The sequence below is a fragment of the Protopterus annectens genome, chromosome 2.part0, assembly GCF_019279795.1.
Source record: "Protopterus annectens isolate FY-2018-M chromosome 2.part0, PAN1.0, whole genome shotgun sequence".
Taxonomy (NCBI): domain Eukaryota; kingdom Metazoa; phylum Chordata; order Ceratodontiformes; family Protopteridae; genus Protopterus; species Protopterus annectens.
In genome coordinates, this window is record NC_056728.1 from 1,930,690,435 (window position 1) to 1,930,717,551 (window position 27,117).

A 27,117-nucleotide genomic window follows, 5' to 3' on the forward strand; every position below is an offset into this window, starting at 1 on the left:
TTTGCCCACTGTTAGTTGCCCATGGATGGTTTCCTTTGCTTTGTGCAGTGCTACTAACCTGGAGGTGTGGGTATTTTTGATGTATATGGATACTCCCCCTCCTTTTGTGGTTTGGTCCGAGTTTTGTGGCTGAAAAGACTGGTGTGAAGTATAACCTGGTAGTGCTGGGGTACTTTCTGGAGCCTTGAACCAGGTTTCTGTTACTGCACAGACATCGATGTTCTCCATACTGAGGAGAGTCTCGAGTGCGTGCATTTTGGGGTTTAGACTTCTGACATTGAGCAGCATTACCCTTAGTTTCTTTTTCCTTGTATTGTCTTTGGAGGTGGGTTTGTCATTCGATCCTTACCTAAAAAAGGCACTATGGGGGTGGCAAGAGCCTTAGCCAGTATTTGAAAACCCAGGGGTGACAGGTGCAAGCCATCCCTAGCGAAGCAACATGGCTTGTCGAGCATGTCATCCCAGGCTGACAGACACTGGATCCCCTTTGAATGACACCAATACTTTAGCCAATTGTTAAAACTTATCATTTTGTCTTTATACTGTGGCATTATTCTTGGTGAGGGTAAGATGCTACTCAAGGTTAGGGTCATACCAGCCTGGGCTACATGATCAGAGAGCTCCTCCATGTCTCTTTTCATGTAGTCCAGGGAGGTACGTCTCAGGTCATTCACACCAGCATGGACAATGACTGAGTCATATTTGTACTTCCTTCGGAGTGACCTGAGTGCATGTGTTATGTGGCAGATCCTGACACCTGACAGACAGCTTACAGTGACCTTCTCCTTGTTCAGCCTGGTGAGTGGGATCAAAGTGTGTCTGACTATAGAGTCACCTATTATAAGTGTATTAGGTATGTTGTTTAGTCTTAAGGGCTGTGACTGTGTAGCACACTGACTATGTGAAGTATGTGATACATGGGTATTGTTGTGGGGTAGCAGTTGTTTGGGTGCCTGCTTTAGAGGTGGCTGCTGCTTAGGCAGATTTTTATTTAGAGCCTCTGAGTATGCTTTTGTGTGTTTATGTGTTTGGTTTGTTGTTGCTATAGGTTTATGTGAGACTGGATTTGTGGTGTGTGTGGTTACCTTCATCTCCTGATTGACTGTGCCAGTCATGGGTCGAGAGAGCTCAGCTCCAGTTTGGAAATATAGTTGCATCTCTCACATATATTTGAGTTTGTTGGGAGGAGGAGAGGGTTGTCTGTGTACATAAGGCAGTTGTAACATTGCCTTAAGATTCCCATATTCACCAGCTGGACTGGAGAGTACACATGAAACTGACCTTTGGACATGTCAGGATATTTATGATTTCTACTTTTGACTGATCTAGGAGGATCAGTTAAGTATTTAGAAGAGTATAAGAGAGGTTTTTAGTGCTTTAAATTTTCTTCTAAGTGCAAGTGAATGGCTATAAAGTGAAAATAGAGTGCTTTCTTTGAGATACAGATCAGTTCCAAGGGAAAAAGTGAAGAGCAGGCTCTGTGGAGCCGGTAATTGCTTAAACCTGTTTAGGCGGTGCTGCCTGATGATGCCTGAACTTGAAAGAGCTAGGATTTAGCCCAAAACGGCCAATAAACAACAAGATTCTGTGCTGAGATCACTCCTCCAGGGACAAATAGGCTGCTCAAAGCTCCCCACTCCCACTGGTGAACAAAGAAGCTTCCTTCTATCCAAGTAAGGATATGGGCAACACAGGAACTATTCTAAAGTCCAGAATACAGCAATACCTGTATTAGGGACTATTCTAGCTCAGGAAAGGTGGGAAAACAAGGATTTTTTTTGTTTTTTTCTTTTTTTCTAAACAGGCAACGGGTATCCAGGGACAGATAAGCTGCTCAAAGCTCCCCACTCCCACTGGTGAACAAAGAAGCTTCCTTCTATCCAAGTAAGGATATGGGTAACACAGGAACTATTCTAAAGTCCAGAATACAGCAATACCTGTATTAGGGACTATTCTAGCTCAGGAAAGGCGGGAAAACAAGGATTTTTTTCTTTTTTTCTAAACAGGCAATAGAGAATGCACAGTAAATACTTTACACAGGCTAGCGCACTTGAGTGAGTAGCCTCAACAGTTAAATCAATAAAAAGACAAACTTTAAAGTGCAGGTATTAAATAAATGCAGAAAACATGCTTAATTCTAACAAAAGAGCAGTTTTTACTCACTTTTCAGCGAGAATAGACAGTCAAAAAAGGTAAAGGCAGTAAAAGGTACTTAAAATCAGGTAGCAGTCACTCTTTTTAATCTCTCTGCTGCTAGCACCACTCTGCAGGACCACGAGGAGCTTTGCTGAGTCGGAACAAGCAAAAAACATGCCAAAGTGGGTTTTTAGACAGGGGACTTGAAAGAGCTAGGAATTAGCCCAAAACGGCCAATAAACAACAAGATTCTGTGCTGAGATCACTCCTCCAGGGACAGATAGGCTGCTCAAAGCTCCCCACTCCCACTGGTGAACAAAGAAGCTTCCTTCTATCCAAGTAAGGATATGGGCAACACAGGAACTATTCTAAAGTCCAGAATACAGCAATACCTGTATTAGGGACTATTCTAGCTCAGGAAAGGCGGGAAAACAAGGATTTTTTTTTTTTTTTTTTTTCTTTTTTTCTAAACAGGCAACAGAAAATGCACAGTAAATACTTTACACAGGCTAGCGCACTTGAGTGAGCAGCCTCAACAGTTAAATCAACAAAAAGACAAACTTTAAAGTGCAGGTATTAAATAAATGCAGAAAACAAGCTTATTTCTAACAAAAGAGCAGTTTGTACTCGCTTTTCGGTGAGAATAGACAGTCACAAAGGTAAAGGCAGTAAAAAGTACTTAAAATCCGGTAGCAGTCTCTCTTTTTCGTCTCACTGCTGCTAGCACCACTCTGCAGGACCACGAGGAGCTTTGCTGATATATATATATATATATATATATATATATATATATATATATAGATATATACATATATATATATATATATATATATATATATATATATATATATATATATATATATATATATATATATATATATATATATATATATATATATATATATATATAGATATACATATAAATATATGAATATCTCCACAAGAAAATACATACATGTTTTGTAAGTCTGGCCTAAGTAATGTGATGCAATATTGATAACTACTAAGAATGTATTTAGTTCTATGTAAAGCACCAGTGGTTTCCTTTGCATTTCAATGTTTCTTTTCACCAAGCAGTTTGCTAGCTGTTCATATATTTTCAAAGAGGAAATGTTGATTAAGAATACAAAGCTAGAAGATCCATCTTGTTTGAAATTCAGTCCCTGGTTAATGCTGAAAAGATAAAATGCACACTCATAGTCAACTATTGTGTTTGATGAAACTGTATAACCTGCAGTAAAAGAGTTTCATCTTGCAGCACAGGGGAAATAGTGTTAGCCTTTACTTCACTTTTCATTCACCTTTGACAAAATAAATTTCTAGACTAACCCTTATGGGATATAACAGATTCCACTTCCAGCAAAGATTTGATTTTTTTCCTTGATTTGTCTAACCTTGATTAAGCAATCATTAATAAGGCTGCTTAATTCTCTTAGTTGTTCTGGACAAGCAATTATTTTTAGCAATGAGAATCACTAAAAATTGCCTTCCCTAAGGCTATGTGTATAGGCAGTTACAAAACCTTTGGAAAACCTTCATTCTTCAATAGAAATTATACCTTGACCTTGATTACAGCTAAAACCTTCTGCATGATTTCTGGTGTTTCTAATTATTCATATGGTCTTTTTTTTTATTTTCTAAACATAAAAATGCCTATGAGATACACTCTACTAAAATAATTTCATAAAATGGAGCACCTCATTTATTGTATATGTGTTTTTTTTCCTTTCATTCATTTCTCTATAACACTTTAATACGAGTAAATGCAAGCAAATTATCACAACTGCAATAGAGAAGTAACTGACAAACTCTTAGAACTGAGGTTTGGGAACAAACCAATTTGTCCAGGGACTTCTTCGGATGAGGGTCAGATAGGAATAGTAATTGGAGTTAAGATCATAGTGGAAGAAAGTTAGTGTAGTGGGGTGGTGGGGTGGAAGGGTTAAACTGGGAAAGTAAGAGGGTTGGGAGAAAATGAAGTAAATGCAAGAAGGGGCTTAATTGGTTTTGTGTGGGTGTAATTGGGTAAGAGATTGGATTTTGGTGTTAACTTGCTATATTGCAAATGTACATCCTTGACAACCAATAGGTACTTGACAACAGGTAGGCCTTGGGGTTAATATTGCTTTGGAAGTCAGAAGAGCTTGTGCAAGTTTGTGTTAACTTTGTGAGATTGAGCTTTTTTTATTTCCCTCTCCCTATAAGTATGATGCAGATATGGACAGGCTCTGGTGCTAGCTAATAATTACTTGCAGATATGCAACTTGTAAAGGGTTAAAATGAAATTGCATGTGTATAGAAGGTTAGTATATGTGTGTCCTGAAAGGTTAGTGTATGTACTGCAACACCATAAGTGATAACATTGAAAACTACAGAATATTAAATTTAATTTCCTGAGCCTGAGGCAGCATTCTTTCTAAGTCACATGGCAAAAAGAAACTTATTCCATACTAAGCTAGAAATGTAGATAAGAAGTTGCAAATCTATTTTTACTAAACTTAACATATTTCTATTAGATATTTAGTAATGGTCTGAAGACTATATTGTATTGTGAACTGTATTAGTTAACATGTTCTGTTGAATGCTAGCAGTGTTATGACTGATAAAGTTTATTACTTTTTTAAAGTTTTCCTATAAAAGATTATGAATTGTTTTGTTCTGGAAGACATGGCTTCCTGAGTACTGTCTCCCACATGTTATTTCTTTTAATAAATTATATTTTAATCTGGCAATGACTGAAGTTTATTTTAAAATTATTAAACCCTAACAGATGGTGTCATATAGTCTCAGATTTTTTTGACCTGTCTGGAGCTGCTTCTTTAGATACTCACTTTACTGGGCCTCTGGCAATTTTTTGTCTAGTGTATTTTCTGTAGCATCAGTTCAAAATTGTACCTCTCTTTGGAACTTTCAGTTTTGGCAGACTTTCAGGTTTTCACAAGTAAGTCTAGCTTTTGTATGAGTGTAGGTTAGTATGTAAGTGGGATATCTTTTATTTTTTGTTTTTGGACTAACATTGTATGTTTTCTTTACATTGGGAGTGAATGTGGGTACTTTAAAAGAACTAGAGTATGGTATTCCTGCAAGACATACATTTCAGAATTATAACAAAGATAGCTGTCTTTACTTGCATAAATAGCATGAGCTGACTAAAACTGATAGTAAATTGACTTTTTCACCTGCAGGTACTTTTGATAAAAAACTATTCTGTTAAACTTACATAAAGACTTAGAGAAAATGATAGTAAAATCCCTGCCAGCTGCTGGTCAGCCTTTAATGCATGGTGTGTAGAATTTAAAAATAGATTAACAAGATTTTATAGTTCTTTGTTTGAGATATAATGCTGGACCTCTCAACTGTCCCTATTTTGTTCAGACACCACCTGATGTTTCTCAAAGAGTTGTTCCATTCCTCCTAAATTTGGAAATACTTTTGAGAATTTCTATGATAATATTGCCATTTAAAATGTTTCCCAAATTTGGGGCCTTTTCCTTAATAATGTTTTACATTGTTCCAAATTCTGTTGGTAAAAGTTGACAGCTCTGTAAGCTAAACTTAAAATACAGTTACAAGTGACTTATAAGATGGTTAATCATCTACTACATTCTGATTGTCAGGGACAGGGTGGTTATGGGCTCTGTTCCTTTAAGGAATTCCAGAAATTAGAACTTAGCAGTGGCGCGTTATCTGATGATGACTACTTACTTTTCCCCACCACACCACCACCACCTTATAATGCATCACCATCTCCTTCTAAAAAGCAAGATCCTGCTATCTCTTCTTCCACCTTGGAGATTAATACTCCACCACCTTCTCAAGGAAGGCAAACTACTGAGTTGTCCACCTCCGTTAGCCATATGACTCAACCTCTTGTAGCCTCCTTCCTCTAGCCAGACTACAACTTCTTCCTCTTCTTCTATTTCAGACCACACCTGGTCTAAATTACCTCAAATGTTTATTAGCATTCTAAGATGATGTACACAGGCAGTATTATCTTATTTTCTAAGATTTCAAAAACTATATACAAGTAAACATGTTACTCAGTTCCTGATAATTACAAATGGGGATGGTTATTTTGAACCTGCTAAACTTAATAAAGATAAAAATGATTCTGAATCCTCCTCGGAGGAAAATGACCACCTACATCTTCTGTGACAAGTCCCAAATCCAGCACATGGCAGAGATGAAGCAATGCCTTCCACTATAAATGTGGTCCACTCTTGGTCTGCTGTTGATTTCCAAACAATTTTGGACTCTCTCCCATCAATCAGAGCAAATACAGCAAAATATGCAAGAATCTTAAAAGAGCATGTTCAATTGCAAAATTCTATTTTAGAGGATCTCAGAGCAGTAATGGACACATCCATTCCAGCTGATCTATTTAAATGTATTTGGGATCATGCTAATTTACCAGGCCCTATTCCCCAGCATATGGATGTAGAGGCTTTTCAGGCAGCTAGCACTCATTTTTAACAGGCTATTACTACAATATGTCCACATGTATCTAATTGGTCCTGGATAAACTCAGTCACACACAGAGAGTATGAGTGAATTGAATCTTCTTTACAGAATATGGCAGACATCTTTGAAGCCTGCTCAGGTTATACAGAACCTCTGTAAGGTCAGGCAGTAAGTGGTCTCTCAGCTGCTTTTGTCAATGGTTTATTGCCCCCCTATTCAGGACCAGCTAAAAAAGGTTTTCTTAACCTGGCTGAGTTTAGGGCTTCATGAACTTGTTAATCAAGTTCAGTATTCAGCAGAAATCCTTATTCGAAAAAAACAAGAGCAACAAGAGGAGTGACAAGAAAAATTAGTAAACATATGACTCCAACAATTTACAGAGGGAAAATAGAGGAGAAAGACGAGGATGGAATAGATTTAGATTTTCTCAAAATCAGGGACCATTTCCTCAGAATTTTAATAATAATAGTACCCCACATTCACAAGACCAAAGACACTGATCAAATTCAAATCCATGTTTCATTTGCAGCCAAAATGGTCATTGGAGGGACAGTTGTTTTTTTCCTGCAGCTGGTAGATGTGCCAGTGCAGTCTAATAATCCATTTGATAATCAGCTGCCACCACAAGGTCAGAAAATTGTCCATCAAAATGTGAGGCAACAACCTCCTAGGTGGAACACTCAATGGCAGCCACCAGCTTGGCAACAAAATAAATAGGACAGCCATGAACAGGAATCACAGCTATTTCCTTTTATACCTGTACACCAGTAAGGACCATTCATAAACATCAAAGTCCAAAACAACAATATTCCCTTTTTAAAAGATACTGGATCTACTAGGTCAATGTTACTATCTTCCCTGGCTAAGAATCTCTCTTTGCCCCACAACTCAGTGCAAATAGTCAGGGTATCAGGAGTCTCTTTAGACTACCCTGAGAAAGTTTCAGTTCCCATTCAGTTAGGACCGTTGGCAGACCAACATGCTTTTCTTGTTAACTCTGCACCCCTTAATCTTTTAGGTAGGGATCTTTTCTGTAAATTACAATGCACAATATTCTCTACATCAGATAGAATATATTTAAATGTTCCCAATGAGTCTTTGGTAATACAGATGTGCTGTAGCAGTTGTTTTAGATGAGAACATGCTCTTTTCCTTCCTTACTGACACAATACATGTACAGGCATCAGATGTAGACTTACTAAATACAGTTCCATCACAATTATGGAGCACCTATGACAATGAGGTAGGATTATTAGATATGCTACGCCAGTACAAATTACTTTAAAACCTCATGAATCTCTGCCCATTGTAGCACAATATCCACTTTCTGCAGTAGCAGAAGTAGTAATTGAACCAGTTATTTCAGTACTGCTGCAACAAGGTAAAATTCTTCCTACTACTAGGAGTCCTTGCAACATACCTATTTTGCCAGTAAAGTAACCTAGCAAAGACACTTATATATTTGTCCAAGATCTGAGAACAGTGAATGCAGTAGTTGTGCCTTCTTTTCCCACTGTACTTAAAAATGCAACTATTCTTAGCTCAATTTCCCCTTCTGCTACTATATTTTAATTTACTGACATTTCCTCAGCTTTCTTCTCTATCCCAATACACCTGATAGTCAGTATTTATTTCCATTTACATATAGAGGACAACAATACACATAGACATGAGTATCCCAAAGATATATAGAATCATCCACCTTATTTTCAAGAGAAATGAAAAATCAGCTAGATAAAGGACAGTTACTTTGTGGATCTGCCTTAATATAGTATGTAGATTGTCTACTCATGACATCTAACTCCTTAGCTGACTGTCTTGTTAACTGCACTAGCTGAGTTAGGATTTAAAGTAAACTGATCTAAGCTTCACCTCTAGCAACTACAAGTTCAGTATTTAGGACACCTGATCTCTGAAAATGCACAACACATTTTGACTTCTTGCATTGCAGCTATACAGACTGCACTGAGACCAACCACTCTAAAACAACTTAGAGCAGACTATTGTAGACAAGGGATATTCAATTATGCTGAAATAATTAAACTTTTATTAGAACTATTGAAAAAGGATACTCCGAACCCCTTTCATGGCAACCCTGCCATGAACAAGCTTTTACCCAGTTAAAATCACTTCTTCCAAACCCTCCAGCATTAGGATAGCCAGACTATTCAAAAGTGTTCTTTCTTTTCTGTTGTGAACATAACAAAATAGCATTAGGATTACTAACACAGACAAGAAATGATGGCTTTAGACAGTTGCTTATTACAGTACAAATCTTGATCCAGTAGCACCCACACTTCCCCCTTGCCTTAGAGCTGCAGCCACAACTGCCTGGTTAGTTGATATGGCAGCGGCACTTACTCTGGGTCATGATACTTTTGTTGCAGTTCTACAATGCTGTCAATGCTTTGTCATTAAAGACCAAAACACAATATCTTTCTGCTTCTAGACTTGCCAAATATGAGCTAACTCTACTTAATAATCCATCTTTGCAAATTATCTGATGCTGTCCCTTGAATCCAGCCTCTCTTATCCCTACTATTGACTGTGGTTTCGTTGTTAACAATGTGCTTCCTCCTAAACCTGATCTCCCAGATACTCCAATGCAGAACAAAGAACATGACCGGAAAGCTTTTATTTCCATAGAACACACCTGAGCACTTTCATCTTAAAATAAAGATTCGTCACAGTATCAGAAAACTAAAACCACTACAATATATACACACACCCCTAGTAGCAATATGCCAGTCAAAGCATACAATTAATCAACTACAATGGTAACACTAAAACATTAATTAAACTATGCTTTAACACTAACCTAAGACATAGTGCTGAACATAATAAGGAGGCATAAATAAACAAGGACAAAACTGGCCAAAACAGGAATACAGACATAGGTTCATAGGTTCATAGGTTGGTACTAGGCTATCAGCCCTAGGGCCTATACAAGCCTAGCCATAACAATTCCCTGGCTATTTCTTCCCACACTATTTACTTCCCTGGACCCCTGTCTAGCAGGGCGACTGACGTGATCCCTGGGGTGAATTTTCTTTCTCCCATCCAATTGTCAAGGTTCCTTTTGAAGAGGGCCAAAGAGGCACTCTGCTTGACATGTATGGGCAATCTATTCCAGAGTCTGGGGAGTCTCTGGGTCAGGAACCTATCCCTCCAGCATGTTTTGTTTATTGTTATGACAAGGTTTAGATCCCTGGAGCATGTGGCTCTGAGGGATTGGGATTTCTTTAACTGTGGCATGTCCAACAGCTCTGGGTTTGACATGGCCATGTATGTTAAGCAGAGATCGTCTCTGAGTAGACAATATGTGACAGAGTATAGCTGGAGTTTTTTAAGGCGGTCAGCGTAGGGCATCTGCTTTACACCTGTGATTCTTTTAGTGAGGTATTTCTGCGGCCTTTCCAGTTGTTGCAGATGTCTTGAGAGGTACATACCAAACGGGGCGTTGTATTCTATAATGGGTCTAATGAGGGATAAGTACAGTGGGACAATGACCTCCTTTTTCTGGATGAAAAGCCCTTAGTGATGAGGTGTGCCACATAGAAGGATTTCCTGACTGTTTTGGTGATGTGGTTATCGAAGGTGAGACCACTGTCCACCTGGGTCCCTAAGTCTCTTATCACACTTTCGGTATTTAGTGTACTGCACCTATATGGTAATTCACAGATACATGTTTTTTACCAAAGGGGATAACTATACATTTCTTGGCATTGAGCTTGAGCCCATGGCTCTGGCACCAAGCATCTGTTTCTGTAAGGCCCTTTTGTAGAGTATCCACATCATTTGGGGATTCAATAATGGCTCCCAGTTTGCAGTCATCTGCAAACTTTGTTAGCCAGAGTCCCTTAGTGTTGGCCTGTACTTCAGAGAAGTAGAAGCCAAACAAGAGCGATCCCAGGACTGAACCCTGAGGTACTGCATTTGTCACTTGTCTGGAGCTGGATTTGGAGTCGGCTACTTTTACAGTGTGGGTTCTATCAGTAAGCCAGTTAGCAACCCATTGGGTGACGTAGGGATTAATGCCCAGATTAGTAAGTTTATCTATGATTCCAGAGTGGGGGATGGTGTCAAAGGCCTTGGCAAGGTCTAGATAGGCTGTGTGGACCACCTTACCCTCGTCCATGGCTCTGGAGACTGATTTGAAGAAGTCAATCAGGTTCAGGAGACAAGATCAGCCCTTCACGAACCCAAACTGGGTGAGGTCCAGTGTTTGAAGGTTGCCAATGTCTTTGTTTATAAGTTCCATGATAATACGCTCCATGGCCTTGCAGATAAGGCTTGTCATACTGATAGGACGATAGTTTCCGGGATCCAAGGTGGATCCTCCCTTGTGGAGTGGGATAACTGTAGCTCTGCGCCACTCAGTATAACTGGGGCCCATTGCCTTGTAATAAAATAATAAGATATAAATAATTAAACCTTAGCAACTCTAATCTTTAATATACTAGAAATGGAAGTACTATCATTAATGCCAGGCAAAAGAGTAGCATTAAGCCTTAGTTGCCAGAATATTTTTTGTATAAAAAGTCCACTAATGCCTTGTTTCTTTGTTCCTAGGTGTGTTCTAATTAAAAAAAAAATCATGTTTTTGCCATTGATAGTGTTTTTGTGACACCTTTAAGTGGGGATTTAGATGCTACTTTGTATTACAAAAAAGTATGCTGGCAACTAAGGCTTAATGCTAAACTCTTTTGCCTGGCATTAATGATAGTACTTCCATTTCTAGTATATTAAAGATTAGAGCTGCTAAAGTGTAATTATGTATATTTTATTATTTTATTACAAGGCAATGGGTCCCAGTTTTTATTATACTTGTTTATGTTTATTCGTGTTTTGGCCAGTTTTGCCCTTGTTTATTTATGCCTCATTGTTATGTTTAGCACTATGTCTTAGTTTAGTGTTAAAACACAGTTTGATTACTGGTTTAGTGTTACCATGGTGGTTGATTAATTGTATTCTTTGATTGGCATATTACTTCTGTGTGTGTATATATTGTAATGGTTTTGTTTTCTGACACTGAAGAAGTCTTTATTTTAAGATGAAAGTGCTCATGTGTGTTATTTGGAAATAAAAGCTTTTTGTTCCTGTTCTTTTGCAACTTTTATTTTTATTTTATTTTTGTTTGTATTTATGTGTTTTTACTCCTCTGCAGAACCCAAACTTAATTTTGTTCATCGATGGATCATGTATCAGAAGGGAAGATGGACAATTGACAGGCACTTTTGCAGTCTGTAGTATTGATCAAATATGACTGACTGGACAATTGTAGGGAAAAGTTTCAGCTCATGTAGCCAAATTAGTAAGTACTACTGAAGCTTGTAAGTTAGCAAATGGAAAGACTGTTACCATATACAGTGATTCAAGATACACCTATGGAGTGGCTCACGAGTTTGTGAATTTCTTGAGAAAAAGAGGTTATTTGACCTTTGCAGGGTCAAAAATCAAAAATTCAGCTTTTATCACTGAATCATTAAATGTCCTGCTTCTCCCAAGGAAAATAACTATTGTTAAATGTGCTGCTCATTAATCACATAATTCATTTGAAACAGTAGTTAATACTTGTGCTGGCAGACTGGCAAACCAGGCTGCTTTATTACATTCTGGTCAGGCTTCCTTTCTGCAGTCTCTTCAAGTTGAAAATGTACCTATGACTTTGCAGGAAGTGTTGTCTTTTCAGAACCAAGCTGACAACTCTTAAAGGCTAAGGTGGATTTGTGACAGCTGCTGTCATTCCCTGGACTCACTTTGGCATCATTCTGATGGAAGGTTAGTAGGCATCACAGGCTTTTTTACCACAATAGGCATGGGCTTACCATTTGTCTTACCATCTGGGGAAAAAAGGCTTTAATAAGACAGATTTTGACTGACCGTTACACCCCTTACTCTTCAGATATCGTTCAGCATCTTGTACAGCTTGTAATATATGTCTCCAATATAACATCTCTAAATCTGTAACTGTTCCCACACTGCATATTAAAAGCCATGGGGAACTTTTTGTTGCATACAGTGTGATTTCATAGAATTACTAATATGTGCAAAGTTTAAATATATACTACTTTTGATTGATGTTTCGCTGGATGGGTAGAAGCATACCCATGTGTTAAAAATGATGCAGCCTCAGTGGCCAAGAAGATTTTGTATGAGTTTATACCTTATTTTGGGGTATAATGTTGTATTCAGTCAGAAAGAGATGCTCATTTTACGAGTCAGATTACTCAACAGATTTTTAAAGTTTTAAGCATTCATATACAGCATCATTGCCCCACAGACCTCAAGGCTTCAGGTATGGTAGAAAGAATGAATCAAACTTTGAAAAGTAAGTTAACAAAACTTACTGTGATAACAGGTCTAAAATGGCCAGAGGCCTTGCCCTTAGTTTTATTTACTATCCACAGTGCAATCAGTGCAACTAGAAAATTCTCCCTTCATGAAATCCTTATAGGACACCCTATGAGGATACCAGTCACACCGCTACCTGCAAATTTTGCTCTGAAGGTAGTTGATGAGACAATGCATACTTACTGTATTTCTGTTTAACAGCATCTCCATTTGCAGGTAATCTCCTCCCAGCTGCAGCCTGATCTTGATGCAACACATGGTGTTAAACAAAAGACTGGATATTCATTCATTCCTTCTCCAGACAACATGCCCTCCAGCTTTGATAGAAAGGCCCATTCCTGGTGTTGCTCATCAGACCTACAGCTGTTAAACTGGAAGGATAGCCAACATGGATCCATATCTCCCATATCCAAGAAACAGTGCCAAATAAGGGAAGCCAACCAATTCACTTTGAACAACCCCTTGCAACCTTGTCTGATGATGAACCAGTCTCTTCTTGTACCCGAAGAAAAAACAGAGAGATTGGAAATAGAATCAATAATGACTGATACTGTGAGGAAATCACAATATGTCATGTTCCCTTAGTCAAGTGATGAAGTGCCACTCATGGGAGCTAAACTGCGACAACAGCCTTTATGGAGTGTGTTTGGAGTGCAGCAGTGAGCTATTCATTGCAAAACAAATTTATGCCTGGATATTTTTGAAAATCCACTCCGACCCCAACCAGCTCACCATTTATATCTGAGTGTTGCCGTGATGACTTCAATGGTTATTTTTGTTCTTCTACTGCATTTCCTGATCCCAGCTTAAAATGTAAGTTCTAGTCAACTTTTTAACAGAAAAATAAAATGACTGATAAAATTTGGACAGAAATCACCAGACTGGTATCTAAATTTCAATGCATTTCATGCCACTTGAATACATATGCTAAGTCTCTAAATGCTAGTAACTGTTGGGTATGTGTTCACATACTTATGATGGTGATATCCTATTGTTTCCAGTACCTCTAAATGAAGGTGATAAGGGGGCAGCTCTTTCATCAGTGGTACTAGGTAAAAATGCTTTGTGGCATCACGTTATATAATTTAATAAAATTGCTGCACTTAGACTTTCACTGACTGTCAAGGGTCATACGTTTTATGTGAAAAATGGGACTGTAGAAGTTGGACAGAGTAAATGTTTTATTACTCAAAGAATGTATAAGGGAAGTGCAATAAAAGGTATGGGCATGCAGAAAGGCTTTTATTTGTGGCAGTATAGCATATCCATGGCTTCCAGCAATCTGGTCAGGGTTTTGTTATATTGGGAGTGTTCTTCCAGACATTCAACATATAGATGTCCTGCCCAGTGTCACAATTTGTAATATACGAGATACTCAGACTGTAGAAAATCCATTTGGAAAGGTTGATGCTTCATGGATATATCATCATGATTTAAAACAAGCAGAGTTTAGAGAACTTTCTCATATGGACCTTGGTGATGATGTTATTTTTAGGGCTGGTATGTTACCTGCTTATGGGGCTGCATAATCAATTTAGGAGCTGAGAAGGCTCTCTAAGCTATTATAATTATTAAGCAATCCAACTTCTAAAACTGTTAATTTGATCACTTTAGAGCTTAGTGCCATGCATGTAGTAGTACTGAAAAATTGAATGGCCCTTGATTTCATACTTGTGTCAAAGGGAGGTACGTCCATGATCATGCACGAGGAATGCTGTTCATTTATTCCTGATAATGAGCACACAATACATAGTCATTTGGAAATCATCCAAAAAGTGGCTGAACTGTCAGATACCAAAGAAATAGATAGTTCACAATGGGCTTGGCTAACCAATTTTTTTTCATGATGGGGAGGCAGTTTGTTGAAATTTATTATGTTCATTGCTATTATTATAATAATTGTGTTTGTGCTTTTATTCTTATGCAAAGCTTTAATAACCAAAGTCATTGCATTTCAATCAAACCAAGTGTTACAAAATTTGCATGTTAGTGACTTAGAAATTCTAAAGTGTCAATGAAAATGAGATAGCAGAGTCAGATTTTGAAGGTTTAGGAAAATGTATACATACATACAAATATTATAAGCACGGGCATTAATGCCCTTCTAGCTTGCCAATCTACCAAAACACTTGTTCCCATAATAAGTGAAAAAAACTGAAAGGCTGCCAGCCCAGCTAGATAGAATTTTGTAGATAATTCTATGTCATTTGTAAATATTAATAAAATCTGCAGGCTGTTTCACAAATTTAAAGAAAACCTTGTTAAATGTTGAACTTCAAAAATGTAACCAGAGTGCACTCTGCTGGAAGAAAGCTGATAAAGTAAACCATTTTATGACCTTCTGTTCTCAAAGCTCAGAGACAAAATGTCTGGGCTAAGGAATTCCTCTGTTGTTTTGAGATCAGAGTTACTTGCTAGATTTTACATGTATAATGTCTTTTATTGCTGTGGGTTCCTAGCAGTTGCAATATCAAAGATATGTTAAACTCTGGGTTTCTCTTAGCCTGGGAACCACAGAAGAATGATGTAATCTAAAATGAGCCAGCAGTGATGTATTACCAATTTAAGAGTTTTCAGAGAGAAAGACAGAACATTTTGGATTTTGTCTGAAGAACACCCACTCACCAGTACTCTGCCTTTGCTCTGTATATAAGTAGAATCATAGACGTTATTCTCTCTCTTAGAAATAGATAGAAAACAGCAGATTTAGTCTAGCTGTTTTCTATATTTATGTCAGACTATTCTACAGTATTATTTTAAGCATTTTCCTGTGATCTCTGAACTCTTGACTAACACTGTGTTGAATTCAGAAGATTTGTCTTGTGTTTTTATTATTTATCATTAAGTATTTTTAAACCTTTCAACTGTGGCTGTTTTGTTGTGAGATAATTGCATGTATATAGTGATACTTTGCAAAGCCACTCCAATAAGCCTTAAAAGTTCTGGTCACACTTACTAATTGAATAATAATATTGCAAAGTAAAATTGTACACCCTTTGGGAAGGTCCTTATTAGTAGCTGATAAATAGGGCTTCTGGTGGCAGTGGATTACTACCTTATAGCTAGGACAGAAGGGGCACAGCTAGTGAACCTGTGCCAGCATTCCCCAGGAGTATATGTGTTGGTATATAAATCATATCTCAAAGTGTGTATGCATGTGTGTGTCAGCTATTTGGGCAGGGACATGAAATACTGGTTGGACAGAGGGAGTGCTGGGAAGACTTGGCTTGGAACCCTGGCTAAAGACTCTACTCTATAGCTGTGCCAGTGGGGTGTCTTACTGGGAATCTGGAGAGAAAGGGAGAAACCAGCCCCGGACTGACTGTGATCTCTGTGTGCTCATAAGGGAAATTGTACTTTACTGTGTGTGTATTTGTTATTCTTCCCCATGTGCACATGCACCACTAGTGTAAATGGTGAGGATTCGGGCTCCTTGATTACCGGGCCAGTGCACGGGCATCACATATTAATTGGTTGGCAGTGGTAGGATATCTACACCACATATTAATTGATTGGCAATTGACTTGTAGTGGTGTGGATAGTGAATTCCTGTAGCTTGTGTACAGTGATCACTGATGGTGTTGTTGTACTCTAAATCAGCCATGCAGTGAATATTCAGAGTTCAGATCACAATTGTTTTATTTCTTTTGTTAGCTTAGTTAGTCAAGGAGAGCAGGCAAGCATGTCAGCAGTGGAGTATGGAAAGATGACAAAGAGCCAGTTGGCTAAGATGTGCCAGGCTAAGGGACTGGTGCATGGAAACCTGACGAAGGCAAACATGATTGCAGCTTTGGTCACAGTTGCATCAGAAAACAGCAATCAGGAGAATGCGCAGACTAGCCGTGGAGATGTACAACACTCAGAGAATGGACAGCTCAACCTTTCTACAGAGGACTTAAAAATCCATCTGGAGCTATAGAGACTTGAGTTGGAGGCCAGGTATTTGGAAACAGAAGTGGCAGAGAGTCTGAGATGTCTACAAGTTGAAGAGAATGAGAAACAGCTATGCTTGGAAGCTGAGGAGAAGGAGAGGCAGAAGCAGTACGAAAAGGAGATGCTGACTCTTTGCCAGAGTCATAGAGATCAATGGCAAAGGGAGTAACTGGACCCCAGAAGCACAAATGTCAGTAAATTTCTTCCACAGTTTACAGAGTGAGATAATTTTGATAGTTTCCTTCATATGTTTGAGGGAGTATGTAAACAGTATGATGTTGACCAAAGGCTCTGGGTACTGTTCCTGACCCACCTAATCCATGGTAAAGCTGTAACTATGTTGTCTAAACTTTCTGATAGTGAATTTTTTGATTACACTGCTGTTAAGAATTGTCTATCAGATTTTTTTAAGCTAACACCTGAAACTTATAGGAAAATGTTTTGTGAGCATAGAAGCAAGGCAGATGAAAATGTGTGTGAATATGTTGTTGTACTGAGCACTTATCTTCATAGGTGGGTGAGTTGATGTCAGTTCACCACTTTTGAAGGGCTGTCAGACCTTTTGGTGAGGGAACAAGCCCTTAGCTCTTTGCCTGAGGACATGAGGATCTGGTTAGTTGATAGACAATTTGCTACTTCAGAGAAATTGAAGAAGAAGAGAGACGTATACCTAGCAAGCAGGGCATCCCTGCACAGGAAAGGAAAGGGACCCCCAGTACTGCTCATGGAGATAAAGAAACCCATGGTGGGCAGCCCAGATTGCCACAACAGAATATGCCAGCAGCAGGGGAAGCCACTAGTCCAGGTACACATCCAAGACCTAGAGTTAAATGTTTTGAATGCAACAAGTGGGGCCATGCGGCATACAGATGTCCATGAAGGCAAGCTGGGGAACAAAAACTGAGAGAGCCAGTAAGTGGGAAAGACAAAATGACAATAGTAGGTTGTCTCGGGACAACAAGGGTACTGAACTACCAGCATCCTGCAGATGTCCTGATAGGGAATGATTTTGATAATGAAGTACCATGTATCCATGCAGTTACATGCAGTCAGGCTTGGAGACAAGCATGTGGGTGTGGTAGCCTGTGGAAGAGCCATACAGACTGTACACCTGCAGCCAGGACTGGTGAGGTGGTTACTTCAGGGAGGGTGCTACACTGTAGCAGTGAGAATGAAAGTGAGCCACAGCTGCTTGTGAGTACAGATGGTCCCTTTGACAGAGTGACTGCAAAAGTAGAGGTGAGTAGTAATACCCAGGTTGACAGTGAGGCACCACTGTCAGAGGATGCCAGACTTCCTGTGGAAGGGGAGCTGGGAGGGGCTACAAAGAGATAGTTGAGACAGGCTCATTTCTCAGATCCTACATTGCAAGGCCTGAGGCAGGTAGTGAGGCACCTGATTCTCAAGGGAAGGGAGAATCTGTATACTGAGGCAAAGGGTTACTGTATAGAGAGTGGACCCCTGAAGGAGGGCTAGAAGATGACAGAATACAGCAGTTGGTAGTACCTAGAACCTACTGTCTGGCACTTCTGGCCATAGCCCATGATATTCCCTTAGCAGTTCATATGGGAATAAAACATACAAAGAGCCTGTCTCAACTATCTCTTTGTAGCCCCTCCCAGCTCCCCTTCCACAGCACCTCTACCCCCAGCACAAAAGACTACAGTGAGAAACTTCTTAAAAGCTGACTTTACACTTCTCAAGACTGAGATGGTATCATTTAAGCCCTCAGGGCCAATGGAAACCACATCCCACAATGCTGAATCCTACACAAATGCTTTCTACGGACATCTCCAAGAATGCATGGATCGTGCAATCCCAAATAAAACCAAGACTCTCTCCACCAAAGGAAAGCATCCTGTCTGGTGGACCCCAGCCATAAACAAATTGTACAACAAAAGAAGGAAGCTACTGCAAGACAGAGTAAAATCCCATAAAGGGAAGGCATCTCTGATCAGCACTAGTAGAAAGCTATGTTCTCTCATAAAAATATCCAAGGCCAACTTTGAGAGAAAAATTGCCAAGGACACTAAAGATAACCACAAGGCATTCTTCAGTTATGTTAGAAACCTGGGCGGAAACACTCAGATATGCTCAGAGTTAGTACACAATGACAAAAAATTTACCGAACCCACAGATATTGCCAACATTCTGGCAGACAGGTTCAGTGCAAATTTCTCCCCTCCCTCACCTCCAAAAGAAGAAATACTCATCCCAGCTGAATGTAACCTCCCTGTCATCTCTGATGTCCAGGTAAGAACCGCCCTCAACAAAGCAAAAAACACAGCATCTATGGGACCTGATGGTATCCCTGGCTGCGTGATACGTGAACTCCAAGAGGAGCTAAACCCGCATATAAAAATGTTATTTAACCTTAGCCTTACTACAGGATATGTACCTGAACACTGGTGTACAGCAACAGTGGTACCACTCCACAAGGGAGGCTCCACTACAGACCCTGGGAACTACCGCCCCATAAGCTTGACCAGCCTGGTTTGCAAAGCTATGGAAAGAATTATTATGGAACTCATAAACAACGACATTGGGGACCTACAGACACTTGATCCCACCCAGTTCAGCTTTGTAAAAGGCAGATCCTACCTTTTGAACCTGGTTGACTTTTTCGAAACAGTCACTAGAGCCATTGATGAGGGCAAGGCAGTCCATACAGCCTACCTGGACTTGGCCAAACCCTTTGACACAATACCCCACTCGGGGATCATAGAAAAGCTAAACAGCTTAAAAGTAAATCCATATGTCACAAGATGGGTTGCAAACTGGCTAAAGAACAGAACCCATAAAGTCAAGATTGCGGGATCCATGTCAGACTCAAAGCCAGTCACAAGTGGTGTCCCACAGGGCTCTATCCTGGGACCCCTCTTGTTCGGCATTTACTTCTCAGATGTGAAAGCAAACATGGGAGGGTTGTGGCTGACAAAGTTCACAGATGACTGCAAACTAGGTGCCATAGTCAATACACCAGCTGACACATACATCCTACAGAAAGGCCTCACCGAAACGGACAACTGGTGCCGGAATCACGGCCTTAAACTGAATGCCAAGAAATGTATAGTCATCTCCTTTGGGAAAAACAAAATACCCACAAATTATCACATAGACAGTAACCCACTGAGTACCAAAAAAGTAATCAGAGACATGGGGACCCAAGTTGATAGTGACCTCTCATTTGACACCCACGTTGCCAAAGTGGTTAGAAAGACTTTCTACCTTGCCCACCTTATCATGAAGGGGTTCACATCTAGATCAAAGGAGGTCATCGTGCCCCTGTACTCCTCCCTTATCAGGCCCATGATTGAGTACAATGCCCCATTTAGTATGTACCTCACCCGGCACTTACAACAGCTGGAGAGACCCCAGAAGTACCTCACCAAGAGGATCAAGGGTTTCCAACATATGTCATATGCTGCCAGGCTAAAGAAACTCCAGCTCTATTCAGTAGCATACTGCCTGCTCAGAGGTGATCTGTGCCTGACATACAAGGCCATGTCCAACCAGGAATTGATGGACATGCTCCACCTCCAAAAATCAAAATCCATAAGAACCACGAGAGCCAAAGATTTAAACCTCAGTACAAACATGAATAGAACATGCTGGAGGGACAGATTCATAACTCAGAGGCTTCCCATACTCTGGAACAAAATCCCAGTCCATGTTAAGCAGAGCCCCTCACTGACTCTCTTCAAGAGAAATCTTGACGAGTGGATGGGAGATCATAGGTTTACCCCGGGGGTCACCCCTGTGTCGCTACTTAACAGAGGCACAGTAAACTAATTTTAATAAGTAAGGGGGTCTTTAATGTGTCACTACTAGACAAAGGCACAGTATTCTAAATTTATTCTATACACCTTAGTACCACTACATGGGGTGGCGAAAGCCACATCTCTAGGGCTAGGCTTGCAAATGCCTCAGGGCAGATAGCCTAGTACTAAACTATGAAACTATGAAACTAAGAGATGTATTATGTAGAACTTCTATTGGCCTGGAATTTCCAGAGATGTAACAAGGCACTGCAGGAGCTGTGAGCAGTGCCAAAAGGTAAGCAAGACAGGAGACAAGGTGAAAATTCCTTTGATGCCTTTGCCTGTGATTGAGGAGCCTTTTCAGATGGTAGCTATGAATATTGTGGGACCTCTGAGTACCCCAAGATCCACAGGGAAAAAGTATATCCTAGTGGTAGTAGATTATGCTACAAGATACCCTGAGGCAGTGGCTATGTCCTCCATTGAGGCAGAAAAGGTGGCAAATGCTTTGTTTGAGATTTTCAGCAGAGTAGGTTTCCCAAAAGAAATACTGACTGACACAGGTGCCAATTTCATGTCAGACCTACTTGCGTGTCTGTGGAAGTACTGTGGGGTGAAGCACCTAAAGATCACCCCCTACCATCCCCAGACTAATGAGCTTGTTGAGAGGTTAAACTCTACACTCAAGTTCATGCTATGGGCATTTGCAGACCAGTTTAAGAAGGAGTGGGACAAATATTTACCCCATCTGCTGTTTGCTTACAGAGAGTTCCCCCATGAATCCATTTTTTTCACCCTTTGAGTTGCTGTATGGGTATAGGGTGAGAGGACCTCTAGATGTAATCCAAGATGAGTGGGAGAGTGAGTGTGAATCTAACAAGGAGTCTGTTGTGGTATATATCCTAAACCTCAGTACAAGGCTCAGGAAACTCATGGGCTTGGTCCTGGATAACCTGGTAGAAGCCCAACAGCAGAAGAAGGTCTGGTATGACAGGAATGCTCGAGCTACAGAGTATGCTGTAGGGAAGCAGGTAATGGTTCTCATTCCTGTCAGACATAACAAGCTGCAAGCAGCTTGGGAGGGACCCTACAAGGTGGTAAGCAAGGTAAGTGATGTTAATTACCTGGTAAAACTGCTAGGCAGGAGGCAAGAGCACAAATTGTACCATGTTAACATGATGAATACTTACCATGATAGGGAGGCCATTGTGCTGACCATTTGAGTGGAATGCAGGAGGAGTCTGAGAGAGATCTGGTGACTGATCTTGTCAGTGAGGCTTGGACTGACACCTCAGTGGAAGAGGTAACAGTGCCCCAGCAGCTATCTCCTACCCAGGTTTGAGTAATCCAAGCAGTGTTACAGGAGTTTGGGGACATGTTCATTGGGAAACTAGGGTGCACCCACCTGGTGCAGCACCAGGTGGATAAAGGAACCCAAAGGCCTATTAGGTAGGCCCCTTATGGTGTGCCTGAGAGAGTCAAACAGACTGTGAGAGAGGAGATACAGGAGATGTTGGATCTATGGGTAATTTAAGGGTCCAACAGTCCCTTTGCCTTCCCAGTGGTACTGGTGCCAATGAAGGATGGCAGCACCAGGTTCTGTGTAGACTACATAAAATTAAATAGCCATACAGAGTCAGATGCTTACCCCATGCCTAGGACAGATGAGGCCCTAGAGCAGCTGGGTTGGGCTAAGTATCTTACCACCATTGATCTTACCAAGGGTTACTGGCAGGTGCCCTTGACTCCCAGTGCTAGAGAGAGGTCAGCCTTTGTGACACCTTTTGGCTAGTATGAGTTCACAAAGATGTCATTTGGGATGAAAAATGCCCCAGCAACTTTCCAGAGGATGGTAGATTATATCCTAGTAGGAGCAGGAGGGTTTGCCCTTGCTTATCTAGATGATATTGCCATCTACAGCCATTCCTGGAAAGAGCACCTTCAATATGTCAGGGAGGTGCTGGGCAGACTACAGAGGGCAGAGTTGACCATTAAGCCAAGCAAATGTCAGGTGGGTATGGCAGAGGTCTCCTACCTGGACATAGAGTGGGGAGTAATAAGATCAGGCCAGAACCTGTCAAAGTGGAAGCCATTCAGGCATGGCCAGTACCTGTTACCAAAAAGCAGGTGAGGGCATTCATAGGGACAGCAGGGTACTACAGAAAGTTCATCCCCAGTTATAGTACCATAGTTGCTACCCTCACAGACCTGACAAGGAAGAGCAGGCCAGATAAAGTAGTGTGGACCATAGCATGTGAGCAGGAATTCCAGAAGCTTAAATAAGCTTTGGGAGGATCCCCTGTGTTAGCCAGTCCAGATTACAGCAAATAATTTGTTGTGCAGGTGGATGCTATAAACCATGGGTTGGGGGCTGTACTCAGCCAGATTTCTTCAGAGGGAGAAGAGCACCCAGTGGTTTATCTCAGTCGTAGGCTCCAACCCAGGGAGGAATGCTATGCAGCTGTAGAAAAGGAGTGTCTAGCCACAGTGTGGGCACTGCAGAAACTTCAGCCTTATGTGCATGGAAGAAAATTTACTGTAGTTAGAGATCACAATCCCCTAACATGATTACACCGAGCCAGCCAGCTAAACGCCAAGTTGCTAAGATGGAGCCTAGGGTTGCAAGCATATGATATATCAGTGCAGCACTGCAGTGGGATTAATAATGCCAACACAGATGGGCTCTAATGACAGGGAATGGTGTAAGGTATACTCAGATAGACCTAACCCTCTCAAGCAACATTTCTCAAGGGACACTTGAAAAACTAGCTTGAGTTTTAGGGGGGAGAAATGTCAAAAACTGAAAGGCTGACAGACCAGCTAGATAGAATTTTGTACATAATTCTATGTCATTTGTAAATATTAATAAAATCCATAGGCTGTTTCACAAATGTAAAGAAAACTGTGTTAAATGTTGAACTTCAAAAATGTAACCACAGTGCACTCTGCTGGAAGAAAGCTGATAAAGTAAACCATTTTATGACTGTTTGATCTCAAAGCTCAGAGACAGAATGTCTGGACTAGGAAATTCCTTCTATTGTTTTGAGACCAGAGTTAATTGCTAGATTTTACATGTATAATGTCTTTTATTGCTGTGGGTTACTGGCAGCTGCAACATCAAAGATATATTAAACTCTGAGCTTCTCTTAGCCTGAGAACCAGAGAAGAATGATGTAATCTAAACTGAGTCAGCAGTGATGTATTACCAATTTAAGAGATCTCAGAGAGAAAGACAGAACATTTTTGACTTTGTCTGAACAACATCCACTCACCAGTAGTCTGCATTTGCTCTGTATATAAGTAGGATGATAGACTTTAGTGTCTCTCTTAGAAATAGATAGAAAACAGTAAGCTTAGTCTGGCTGCTTTCTATATATATGTCAGACTATTCTACAGTATTATTTTAAGCATTTTCCTGTGATCTCTGAACTCTTAACTAGCACTGTGTTGAATTGAGGAGATTTGTCTTGTGTTTTTAATATTTATTATTAAATATTTTTAAACCTTTCAACTGTGGCTGTTTTGTTGTGAGATAATTTAAGCTCTAGAGTACATTGCATGCATATAGTGATACTGTACAAAGCCACTCCAATAAGCCTTAAAAGTTCTGGTCACACTTACTAATTGGATAATAATATTGCACAAAAAAAATAGACATCCTTTGGGAAGGTCCTTATTGGTAGCTAATAAATAGGGGATCTGGTGGCAGTGGATTACTACATTATAGCATGGACAGAAGGGGCACAGCTACTGAACCTGTGCCAGTCTTCCCCAGGAGTGTCTGCATGCTTGTATATAAATCATATCTCAAAGTGTGAGTGTGTGTATGTGTGTCAGCTACTTGAGCAGGTACATAAAGCACCGGTTGGACAGAGGGAGTGCTAGGAGGACTTGGCTTGGAATCCTTGCTAAGGACTCTACTCTATAACTGTGCAAGTGAGGAGTCTTATTGGGGATCTGGAGAGAAAGGGAGAAAGCAGCCCAAGACTGACTGTGATCTCTGTATGCTCTTAAGGGAAATTATACTTTACTGTGTGTGTATATGTTAGTCTTCCCAATGTGCATGGCCATCACTAGTGTTAGTGGTTGACTACTGGGCCAGTGCAGGGGCATCACAATAAGTATCCAGGCTGTTCTTAAAAATATCTAAACTAGTACTTGCTTTAATATAATTTGGTAGTCAGTTGCATGCATCAATTATTCTGTCAGAGAACTAATTAGCACACTTCTCATTCCTGAGAATGAGGTTGGGAGGGTGGCTTAATGGTTAAGGTGTTTGCCTTACAAACCCAAGGTGCAGGGTTTGAATCTCACAAGGGATAATTGGCTAGGCTTAAAATGGCTCGCAAGGGCAGCTAGCTTAGTACTAAACTATGAACCTATGAACCTATGAACCTACAGAATCTCTGATTTAATTTCTCCAAGTCTTTTGGGTTTCTAATACCATGACGGGAATGGACCCCATTCCTAATTCAAAGTACAATTAAAGTTCATGAAATTAGTATTGTTTAAATCTTTGATGTCAGCCAGTAGTGCTCTTCACAGCATCTGCAATATGCCCAGTAATTACTACTTCTGCAATTCATATGGGTTTACATGGATTGGTAGCATATCTTAATACGATTGTAAACTCTTTTTTTATACGACCCGTTGCTCCTACTACTATTATTGGAACTGTCTGGGTATCTTTCTTCCACATTGCTCTCATTTCTGCTTGCAGATCCTGATATTTTATGACTTTGAGTCTCTCTGTATGCATGACACTGTAGTCACTGGGTGTGGCAGTTTCAATGATCAATGTTACTCTTGTCTTCTTTTCTTGGACCACTATATCTGGTTTTCTAGCATTTATCTTTTGAACTGTTGGTAATGGATGATCCCATGTGATGTAGACCTCTTCATTTTCTATGATGCTTTGTGGCTCATGTTTCCAGTGTCTTTTGGCCACTTCAAGTACCATAATGTTTGCACAATCCCCAGTGCAACAGTCTCGCCACATTATGATGCCTTTCATATACAGTCCTTCTGCCATTAATATGTCGCGACCAGCAACGAGGTGTGCAACTGTTTCCAATTTGGTTTTGCAAAACCTACATTTGTCTGTTTCTCCCACATGTTCAATGGACTTTATAAAGCAACATGTGCACAGCCCATTATCTTGGGCCCCCAATATTAACCTTTCCTCACTTGGTTTGAATTTGCTGCTCCTTAACCATTCCTGTGTTCGTTCCTGATCAACATGTGGTTCTTCAAGAAGCTTTCTATACTTGCAACTATATGTTTTTTCCACATTTCTTGCCTTCTCATCTGATCCTTCACCTTATATTCTTTCTTTTGTTTCTTTGGCACATTCAGTTGCTGCCTGATTTTTTATCTACTTCTGTTTTGATTTCCATTCCTGTTTGACGCAGATAAGCTTCTGCTAAATTAAGCAGAAAAGTCATCTTAGATTTTTTTCTCATCATGTTTCAAAACTTTCACTACATTTGGGTCTTGTGTTTGTGAGGTCAACAAATCTATACATATACTCAGTTTCAAGGAGGCCCGTCCCTCCTTCAGAATGGGGAATATATAATCTTGGTATGCACTATTTTTTATAAATCATTTGGTGAGCATGAAGCATCCTTCTTGTTTTCCTATCTAATCTATTCAACAGATTTTGTGGCCAGTCAATCACTCCAAAAGTGTAAGTTAGAACAGGAAGAGCAAATTGGTTTATAGCTTGAATTTTGTTCCTAGATGTCAGTGCTGTTTTCAGTATTAATTTAAGTCTTCTAAAGTATTCCTTACTTTTATTCACATTTGTTCATGTTTTATTGTTGATTATTCATCAATTACCAAATATTTATATACTCCTTCTTGCTCAAGTTCTTTTATATCACATTCTTGTCCCAAGCTGATGTTTTCCTGGTGTTGCAGTTTTCCTGCTTTAATGTTGCTTTTGCACATTTATCAAGACCAAATTACATTCTTATACCATCTGTAAAAGTTTTAACATCTTGCAGTTGTGTTTTCAATACCTCATCTGATGAGCTATACAGTTTTAAATCATCAACAAATAGAAGGTGAGAAGGATTTATACTTTGTTGTTTTCTAGGGTCCAGATTATAGCCATGGCCTAAGCTGCTGAGTAAACAGATTAATGGATTAAGGACAAGGAAGAATAGTCACGGTGACAGACATTCACCCTGAAATATCCCCCTTTGAATTTTTTTTCCTGGGATAACAATTTATCCTTTATCATAGCTTAATTGCAATGTAGTCTGCCACTGTTTCATGGTCACTGCAATGTAGTCGGTCAGTGTGGGGTGTATCTTATAGATTTTTAAGCACTTTTATCCATGAATAAGGGATACTATCAAATGCTTTTTTGTACTCAATCCATCTCTTACTTAGATTCTTCATCTTTTTACAGTTCTCCACTATGACTTTATTTAACAACAAATGATCCTTTGTTCCATATGACTTTCTT